A 10,160-nucleotide genomic window follows, 5' to 3' on the forward strand; every position below is an offset into this window, starting at 1 on the left:
TATAGCTTTGTTCATTTTGTTGTTATTTTGTACATTATTTTAAAATAATATTAACCGCGGCCAGTGATGAAGTTTTAAATAAAGTGATGATTACTTCAGAAAGAGATCAAAGTCCGACAGTGTTTAAGAAAGGGCAGTTACTTATGTCATTTTCTATAATAAAATCTAATTGTATCTGTCAAAGACATTACATAGAATGAGTTTAAGTAAAATCTATGCCTCCCTGGGATGCATTAAACATAATCTTGTACAATCTGACTAACAGATCTTTACTCCTTGTTATTCAGCAAAAGCATAAATCTTTTTAAATTAAATTTTTTTTATCAAAGCTTTCGTATGAAATCATTGTTAACTCCGGTAGCAATTAAATTAAACTAAAAACAGTTTAAAGGGTAAATACCTTTTTTTTTTTTTTCAACGTGGACCCTATTTCCCTATGTTTCTGTGTCTAAGTGACTGATGGGAACACCAATCTTTGACATTGGTCCAGTATTAAGCGAGATCGCTCTAGTCGGCAGCGGAGAAACAAGCTACAATGTAAGTTAATAGGGACATTATCCAGCTTCACAAAAGTGCTCGTTTTCCCGCTGACAGACTCAGATTAATATTCTAAGTGTCTGACAACATTATGGAAAGGATCCCTTCAGAGATAGACCTTTTAAAACCTCTTTGAGACCTTTCTGTTTAACCAGAAAAGCTCTGAAGTCGCTAGCGCTAAACCCACCAGACTCCATTTAGAAAAGCAATACTTTTAGCGTGTATAGAGCCGACATATTTTCACATGTAAATCGGTAAACTATGTGTTTATTTCAACCAAAACTAGAGTTGTGATGGTTGGAAAAGTGGAAAGATGAGCCCAAACGACATTTCATAGTTTCATTTTGTTTCTGTCGACTTTAAATTAAGTTTATTTTACTATGCTAAAATGATGTTTATTTACATGGAGTCTGGTGGTTTTAACGAATGCAATTTCACGGATGTTTTTATGTTTAAAAAAAAGGATCTTCCTCTTTAACAGAAAGGTCGACCTCCTAAGAAATCCTTTCCATAATGTTGTCAGACACTTAGAATATTAATCTGAGACTGTCAGCGGCAAAACGAGCACTTTTGTGAAGATAAATACAAGCTGGACGATTGCTCTACTAACTTACATTGCTGCGATCTTGCTTAATACTGGTGAAATGTCAAATATTGTTGTTCCCATCAGTCCCTTTAAAGTGCTCATATTATGCTAATTTTCAGGTCCATAGTTGTATTTAGAGGTTGTACCAGAATAGGTTTATGTGGTTTAATTTTCAAAAAACATTTTTGCTGTACTGCACATTGCTGCAGCTCCTCTTTTCACCCTGTGTGTTGAGCTCTCTGTTTTAGCTACAGAGTGAGACATCTCACTTCTTTACCATCTTTGTTGGGAGTCACACATGCACAGTAAGTACTGCTAGCAAGTCAGAAGCAGAGTATGAGGGCGTGCCCTGACAGTAGCTAGATGAGGACTACTATCCAGTCAGAAGCAGAGTATGAGGGCGTGCCATGCTAACAGCTAGGCGAGCATTATAATGTGTGTTACAAAGTTACGTTTGTCTCTGAAGTAAAGGCTGGACTACAATAGAGCTGTTTGGAGCAGTTGGTGAACAGTGTTTTCTGTTGGAGATGGTAAGTCCCTTTGGGTGGAGTTTGGGATTTTTCACTTAAAAACTTAGTAAACCTATAACGTGCACAAAAAAGATATATAACACAAAGGAAAGGGAAAAAGCCAAAAAGCATGATATGAGCACTTTAATGTATTTATAATTCATAAATACCAGTAGGTAGGAAATAGGCTGGAACAGAAGAAAAAAAGAAGACCAAGTTGGAACAGGAAGGTCAGTCTGCTGCTGATAGATGAGAGGCACAGTTCATCACAGAAAAATCAATAGAGGAATTAAGGGGGGCAGTGGGGGCCCGGGGCCTTGTTGGTAAGGCTGACTGCTGAGTGTAAGAAACTGTTTTTATGGTTTGTTGTAGTTTGCCAATTGTTTTCTCTTCCCACATGCAGCACACAGCAAGTTACCAAAACACCAAACGGGCGAGAAAAGAAATCCCAATGCACCTCAGGAATAAAAAAAAAAAAGGTTTTATGTTTTTGTGCCACACAGCAACACAAAACTAGAGCCTTAAGTGTGTGTGTCTTCCATACTGTCACAGCCTGAGTGTGATGGTCCCAGTAGTACAAACCTGTCAGCTTCATTCTTCTTCATCTCTTCACATGGACCACAGCTCTGTGAGGAAACTGTCCTGCAGACATCTTCAGAGCGTCAGCGCCTTCAGAAAACACGGGAGAGGATTAGCTCGAAGTGATGGCTTCGCTAGGAGGCTTCAGTCTAGTGAAAAAGAGGGAGAACTTCATGATTTTTAAAAATGAGATTTCATTGGTAACGGCAGGCTTCTTTAAGGGACTGTTCATTATTTATTTAAGGGGCCACCGGAAGAGTTTTTGGGATCTTTCGTCAAAAAAGACTTGACCCTCCCTTCACCGACAATACCTTTTGTATGACCCTCCAAAATGATTAGGAAAAGAGGCATGACCCTCCCCAACATTTCATTGATGCTTTCTATACTGGTTTGCTGATGGGGGGGCCGAGACTGAGAGCTACATGGAAAAATATGCACCAAACAAGCAGCTTTGAAATGTTGCTCTTTTCATGAATACAAAAGTTGGGTGACCCCCCCCTCCCAGAGTAAAAAATGTTGGGCGACCCTCCCCCCAGCAAAGAATAAAAAGACATGACCCTCCCCTATTTTCCTCCGGTGGTCCATTCCATAAATACCGGTCGGTCCCTAAAACCCTACTTTTTTCGAAAAAAAAGTGATACAAAGTCATAGTATAGTATGTCAAAGAAAGTCTGCAAGAACATGCAAACTCCACACATTCTCACTCCCATCTCGTAAAATACAGACGCTTGGTCAGGTGCCTTTGGCGTTCTTATTGACGCTAAAAGTCTCCTTTAGCGTCATATCTATACGTGCTTTATCTAAACGTGCTGGGTCGGGACCACTGGCGTCACTTTTGACGCAGTTAGGTTAAAGGGATACGCCACCGTTTGTTGAAATAGGGCTTATCACGGTCTACCCTGGTTGTAGATAGGTGGGCCAACACATTTTTTGTCTCATTGCAAGTAATTCGGTGGTTTTTTTTGTCTTTTGTTGGCTCACTTTTACTTACAACATGCTAACCGGCAACATAGGATTCCATTCACTATGCTAAGCTAACTAGCAGTGGCGCTGCCGGTGTTAAAACGGACTAAAACAATGCATGCACAAAAAATGCGTTGGCTCACCTATCTACAGCTAGGGGAGACCATGATAAGCCCTATTTCAACAAACGGTGGCGTATCCCTTTAAGGAAAAGATGGTGGTGGGCTTACGTTACCATGACATGCGGGATAAGAACGGGACAGTTGGGTTTAGGAAACGTGACACGCGGGACACGATCCCTGGTCTCCTGGGTGAAAGTCCTGTGTTGTTTGATAACCTTTCAGGGGGTTGAAAATGCACAGAAAACAAGAATAGTGTCTACTTGTGCTACGTTAGGGGATTAAAGAACACAAACAGGAAGTGAAAAATAAAGATAGATTTATGTAGATTTTATCTACTGTATAAAGGCAGATTTAAACTCTGGCTTTGACACGGTCTCATTCTCTAACAGACTTGTTGAGATGTACATGATTATTAAAGAACCATCCCTGAAAAACGTGTGATGTTTGGAATATGCAGAAAGTTTTGAAAAATGCAAGAGAACAATCATTTCCTTTACATAAATAAAGACATTTGCACCTACACCCTTGAAATAAGATACAACCGTCATTTTGTTAACGTTCAATTACACATCACAAAACCTTTTAAACGTTTTGTAATTTGTATCGGAGGACAGACACGTAAATTGCTTATCCATTTCATTTTCTGCTTTTTTTGTAGTCCTTGCTTCTTTTATTTTAATCCAAAAACTCCGGTAGGATGTAATTATGTGTCTTTCTAGTCCTCATCTATTTCATTATTTGCCTTCTCTTTTGAATTTCTCATCATTATTGTCTGTTATTCTGCTTGTGAATTGAATTTAGAGGCAAAGAAAATATCCTTAGAGGAACCAACCTGAGGACAAGATATGAAGAAAAAAAAATAGTACTCTTTGAGAATGTGTATTTGTCTAAAGGTCACAGTGTCTCCGTGTTGTCGAGAGCCCAGAGCTGTCTGGCCTCTGCTGTTCGTAATTTGGCCTTTAAGTTTCCTGCTCCTGATATGAGGGAGCTTGTGTATCTGCCAGTCGCTATACGGCCCTCCGAAGCCCCTTGTCGGCTCGGAGCAGCTTTGAGCGTATTTTCAAATAAAATGGGACCTGATGGCCCCAATTTCAGCACACAAGTGCCCTCAATCTCAGGTCGGAGGCCGGCTCGGTCCCACAGCACAAAGCAGCATTGACTTCTGAAATAAGCAAAAGTTTTTTTTTTTTTTTTTTATCTGCTTTCAGTTTTCTTTTCCTTTTATCTCCCCTAGACTTTCACTACCTGACTGTCTCTCTCTTTACCCCTAATCTCCCTCCACCTCTCTGGAGCACACACATGCAGAAAACATCTGGTGGCAGATTTAAGTGCTCATATTATGCTTTTTGGCTTTTCCCCTTTCCTTTATTGTGTTATATATCTTTTTTGTGTAGGTTTACAAAGTGAAAAAGCCCAAAGTCCCCCCCAAAGGGACTTACCATCTCCCACAGAAAACACTGTTCACCAACTGCTCCAAACAGCTCTATTGTAGTCCAGCCTTTACTTCAGAGACAAACCTGGTCACTTTGTAATACACGTTATAATGCTCGCCTAGCTGCTAGCGTGGCACGCCCTCATGCTCTGCTTCTGACTGGCTAGTAGTCCTTACCTAGCTACTGTCAGGGCACGCCCTCATACTCTGCTTCTGACTGGCTAGTAGTCCTTACCTAGGTACTGTCAGGGCCCTCATACTCTGCTTCTGACTGGCTAGTAGTCCTTACCTAGCTACTGCGCATGTGCGACTCCCAACAAAGATGGAACAGAAGTGAGATGTCTCACTCTGTAGCTAAAACAGAGAGCTCAACACACAGGGTGAAAAGAGGAGCTGCAGCAATGTGCAGTACAACAAAAATATGGTGTTTTTTGAAAATTAAACCATGTAAACCTATTCTGATATAATCTCTAAATACAATTATGAACCTCAAAATTAGCATAATATGAGCACTTAAATTATTTACAATTTATTTATCTGGTGTTGATTAGTCTATATCGACGACGTTTCATTTCCGGGATTGTTCAGGTGCCGCCGGAAATTCCGACAGCGGGTTTCACAAGCATATGTGTTGTCTAAAACAGTTCTCCTATATATTTGGAGTCATCCAGTGCAAAAATAATAACTCATATAAAGGACAAACTATTTACATTTCTTCAAAAAAGGTCCATATTTATGCCAAAACTCCAAACAGTAATGCTATTCTTCTCTGTAGAATGGTTTAGAACGGTTATAGACGATCTTTGGTCACATCTTACTATTCTGACTTCGAGTGATCTCTCCTCACAATAAACAATCTTTGTTCTCCCTCGGATGACGTACTGCCGGCCTTATATGGGCGTAATGTGTGACGGACCTGCCTTCCATTGGTTTACAAGACAAAAACAAGTAACTCAAAGCATCATGGGAAACAAAATAGATGGTTCGCATCAGAGCTAGCTAGATAAACAGCCAAATAAATCATAAATTATGGACATAAAGTGTATCAATCTTGGATGTAACAGTATGGATTAATTGCACAAAGACCCCGAAAAACTCTTGACTTCCAGGCTGGATACAAAACCTTCTGTAAGGGCTACGAAGACTCCAAAGACATGAGCAGAACTGACTGTTAGCTTTTAGCTCCAAATGACGGTATGTTTCTACTAGTTATTATTATAAAGTTATTAAGTTATGAATCAGAGGTGCCGTTTTGGGTCGTGTACGACCTGCTCGGTCACACAGCGGATGGGATGAGAGAAACAAACTAAGAATAGAAGGACAGTCAAAGCATGGAGTCTATCAGCTAAGGGCGTAGGTTTGGTTTCCACATTGGGGGGGTGGGGGGTGCACATTATAATCGGGGCGGGGGGCCTCGGTCAAAAAAGCGTCAACACTTAATTTCCTGCATTCTGGTGAATTTTTATTGAACAATGTGTGCCATTTTTTGCATCAATTTATGCTGCAAATGTCTTCATTTATTTAAAAGAAATTATTGTCATGCATTGTTCAAAACTTCTGCATATTCAAAACATCACACATTTTTTTTTAGGAATCATGTACATCTCAACAACATATCTGTTAGAAAATGAGACCTTGTAAAGCCAGGAGCTGCAAAGTTTAAATCTACATAAATCTATCTTTACGTTTCACTTCCTGTTGTGTTCTTTAACCCCCCAGATGTAACAAAGTAGACACAGTTCCAGTTTTCCGTGCGTGTTTTGAGCCCCCTGGATGGTTATTTTTTACCTTTTCTTTCAAAGTTTTTGAGGGGTACAAATCAACTTCTTCTAAAGATTAGGGGGGTGAGTAAGCCCTGCAACCCCCCTGAAATCTACGCCTATGCCACCAGCTGTTGTTGAGTTGGAAAGAATCTTCTGAGAAAATCCATGGATGATTGGTGAGTGTCCCTTTAAAATACACTGAGACTAACTGGATGATTGGATGGGTCTAGGAAGTCGGTAATAATGCATTCAAAAAAGTGTTCCTTCCAAGCACAGAACACAACAAAATACTGCTTTGACTTTTGTTTTCCACAAACAACCCGGTCCCTTCTCTCCAACTCAACTGATAGTGCAAAAGACAAGCTACAAACGCGCACGCACACACACACACACACACACACACACACACCCACACACACACACACACACACACACACACACACACACGCATAAACAACTTATGTAATGTCTATACCAATTAGTCGGCACTGTACAGATGACTGCCTCCGCCCGGCGGCCAATAAACCCCAGAGGCTCCTGGTCCATCTGCGCTTTCCGTCAGATAGGAGCATGTTTCTGCAAAGTGAAGCAGCAATGGATGGGTGAATATTGTGCCGTGTGTGTGTGTGTGTGTGTGTGTGTGTGTGTGTGTGTGTGTGTGTGTGCGTGTGTGTGTGTGTACTGTCATCTTCTATTGAGCACACTGCTGTAGAGGGAGAACAGGACCACATCAAACTGCATTCTCCTTACATTTTCAGTAATATGTTGGAAATCAAGACCACTGCTTGCATCCAATAGTTCATGGTGGTGGCTCGCATATGCGTTGGTCTTTGTTTGAGCCATTGTTGTGTTATGAGGTTGCAACAGTTGTGTCCAGAGTTATTTCATACTTTAGTATACTCAGGCTGTTCTCATGAACCATTCATACACATAATTACGAAAAGTAAAGCACTGCAATTCGTAAGCATTTCACTTTTTTTTTTTTGCTGTATGTAGCACATTTGACTGCTGCTTTATAAGATTGCTGTGGGCCGTGTAGGGAGGAAGGAGGTCAGGGTGGATGTTTGGGTGATAAAACACAAGCCGGGGAGCGGAGTTCGCTTTTCTGGGGAAAACAAAAGACTTTCACCCAGGAAACCTGTGATAGTTCCTCGAGAGTGTTTCAAGCCACACCACAATCTTTTCCATAATCTTAGCTATAGTCATTTTGGTGTCTAAACTCAACTACACAGCGCTGCAAAAGGAGGGTTCTGGCTAGTCCACACAGCATTCTGGGAAATGGGAGAAAAACGGGCTCTGGTTTATTGGCATTTCTTTAAACCAATCATAATCATGTTGGGCGGTGCTAAGCGCCGGACGGAGCAACGGTGCCTCTGCAAAATAGCCTCTGGAAGGAACTTGTTTTGGTGGAACATGTGTACGTTCAAAAGTAGTTTTAGTCGTGCAACAGAAAACTCAGATTGGACAGATAGTCTAGCTAGCTGTCTGGATTTACCCTGCAGAGATCAGAGGAGCAGTTAACCATAGTCCTCAGAAATCCACCAGAGGTTAGAACGCCAACACAAAGAAAAAGGTAAGGGACATGCAGCCGAAAAGAGGGACATCCGGCGGAATTTCCGGCGGCACCGGATCAATCCCAGAAAGTGGAACTTCGTGGGTATCGACTAAAACTCAACTGACTCGGCCCCTGACAGAACTGTCATCTGGCGGTGCTGCGTCCCCGGGTCACCGTCACCTTTTGTCGGCTAAACTCAACTACCAACAGCTGCCCTGGAGCCGGAGTCATGTGACCAGTCGTAAGTTATCATACGAATTGGTGTGCATACATTTGCGTACGATATCATACAAACCCGTTTATGAGAATGCGTTGCTATAGCCCATTGGTTAGACCACAGTACCCCTATTCATTTTTTTTGTCGTGACCCTGATATACTGTAAACCTTTAATGAAGAATATTAAAGAGACATTCACACACCATGCAGATGACAGTAGACTTTATTAAAATAAGAAAGACTGTATTAAAACCATTGCATGCAGCACACAGCCAAGCCAGAGAGAAAGTACCTTGATCAGCAATACTTTGACACAATCATATAAATTAACAACAAGGTTTGGTGAAGAAACCACAGTGACATGAAATGACAGATATATGATTGTGGATGTGGACAAGAGGCAGCACACTAGTCTAGGATTCGGATTCGGACGAATATTGGGCTTTTTGACAGGGTTCGGTTTCTGCCTAACCCTAGAATTTTTTTCCCACCGAACCCTACGCTTGCACTACGCTGGACGATGTAATGACGCCGCCGTTGATTACGGGAAGGTGTTTACGTAGGTGGAGCGTTCAATGCAGTAGGCTGTGAGAAAGTGAAATTGGAACTGGTGAGCAGAAAAAGTTGTTGTTTGGCAGTACTTTCAGTCAAAAGAAGGCCATTCAAGTCGAGTTACATGTTCAATCTGCAATGCCGATTTGTCTCGTGGTGGCAAGGAACCTAACAAATGAAAAATACACTGCTGTGGACGTTGTTTACTTCATTAATGTGTTTATTGGGTTAATGGACTGAGGATGGGAGGAGGATTCGGTATTCGATCAAATCAAATCTGGGTTTGACCGTCGGAGAATATTTAATGTTTTCACCATCTACCCATTTGATAATTTATTTCTGTCTGACCGCAGAAACATAATGTGTAATTAAAGTCTTAAGTCTAATAATAATGATTATGGTAAATCTGTCTCACTAATAAATTCTCTGTATAACTCTAATGTTTGGGAATAAGCTCAGTAAAGAAACAAATCGTGGGCTTATGTACCCCCACTCATCCAACTGACTTACAGTGAAAGAGTGAGTTTCTATATGAGCACCCGGATACCCAAAAATTCATTAACACACACAATGTGCAACACCTTCATCGCAGACTTTAACATCTTCTGTTATTCTCAGGTCAAATTTAACCCATTTTGGGGTTTTCTTTAATGACATTGTCAAGAATAATAATGTGCTCTTCCCAATAAAATAAAGGATCAGTCTACTACTTTCATTGAATTTGGGTTTAATTCAATTTTAAAGGATTTGAAAAAAAGAACATTGAAAAATAGTGACAAAACCATCGGGAAAAGTGTCAGAAACGACCACCATAAAGTTTTATTTTTAAATTTTGACCCAGAAAAACAAAACGTTGCAAGGTCGACGAAAAGACAACACATGGGTTAAAAAAAATCACCCCATTTACATAGAAGACACAGAAGCGCTGCATTATGATGAGGACAAGAACATAATTATTAAACAGTGAGAGATAAAAAGCAAAGTCGATTGAGAGAAAAAGTTGCAGACAGAAAATGTAACATTTGGAACCTGCATTTTTTTCCTTTACACCCATTTGGTTTATTGAAAATTTGTTAATTTCACATACATTAATTTGCGAAAGCAGTAAAACTAATGACCACTGCTTACTAGACTGGATAACTTGGCTGTAAAGTCATTGCTCATTTCCTTTATGACATTTTACACAATACAACATTAAAATCAGAATCTTAGGCTACATTTACTTTACATTGCTACGTTTTGGTTTCTAAGCGGAGTTTTGAGCCAAAAGCGATCTCCGTGCACACAAGTGTTTTTAGCTCCAATAGAAGAACTAATCTCCATTTAAAGGTCCTATGACATGCTG

Source organism: Perca fluviatilis, chromosome 16 (genome assembly GCF_010015445.1).
Source record: "Perca fluviatilis chromosome 16, GENO_Pfluv_1.0, whole genome shotgun sequence".
Lineage (NCBI taxonomy): Eukaryota > Metazoa > Chordata > Actinopteri > Perciformes > Percidae > Perca > Perca fluviatilis.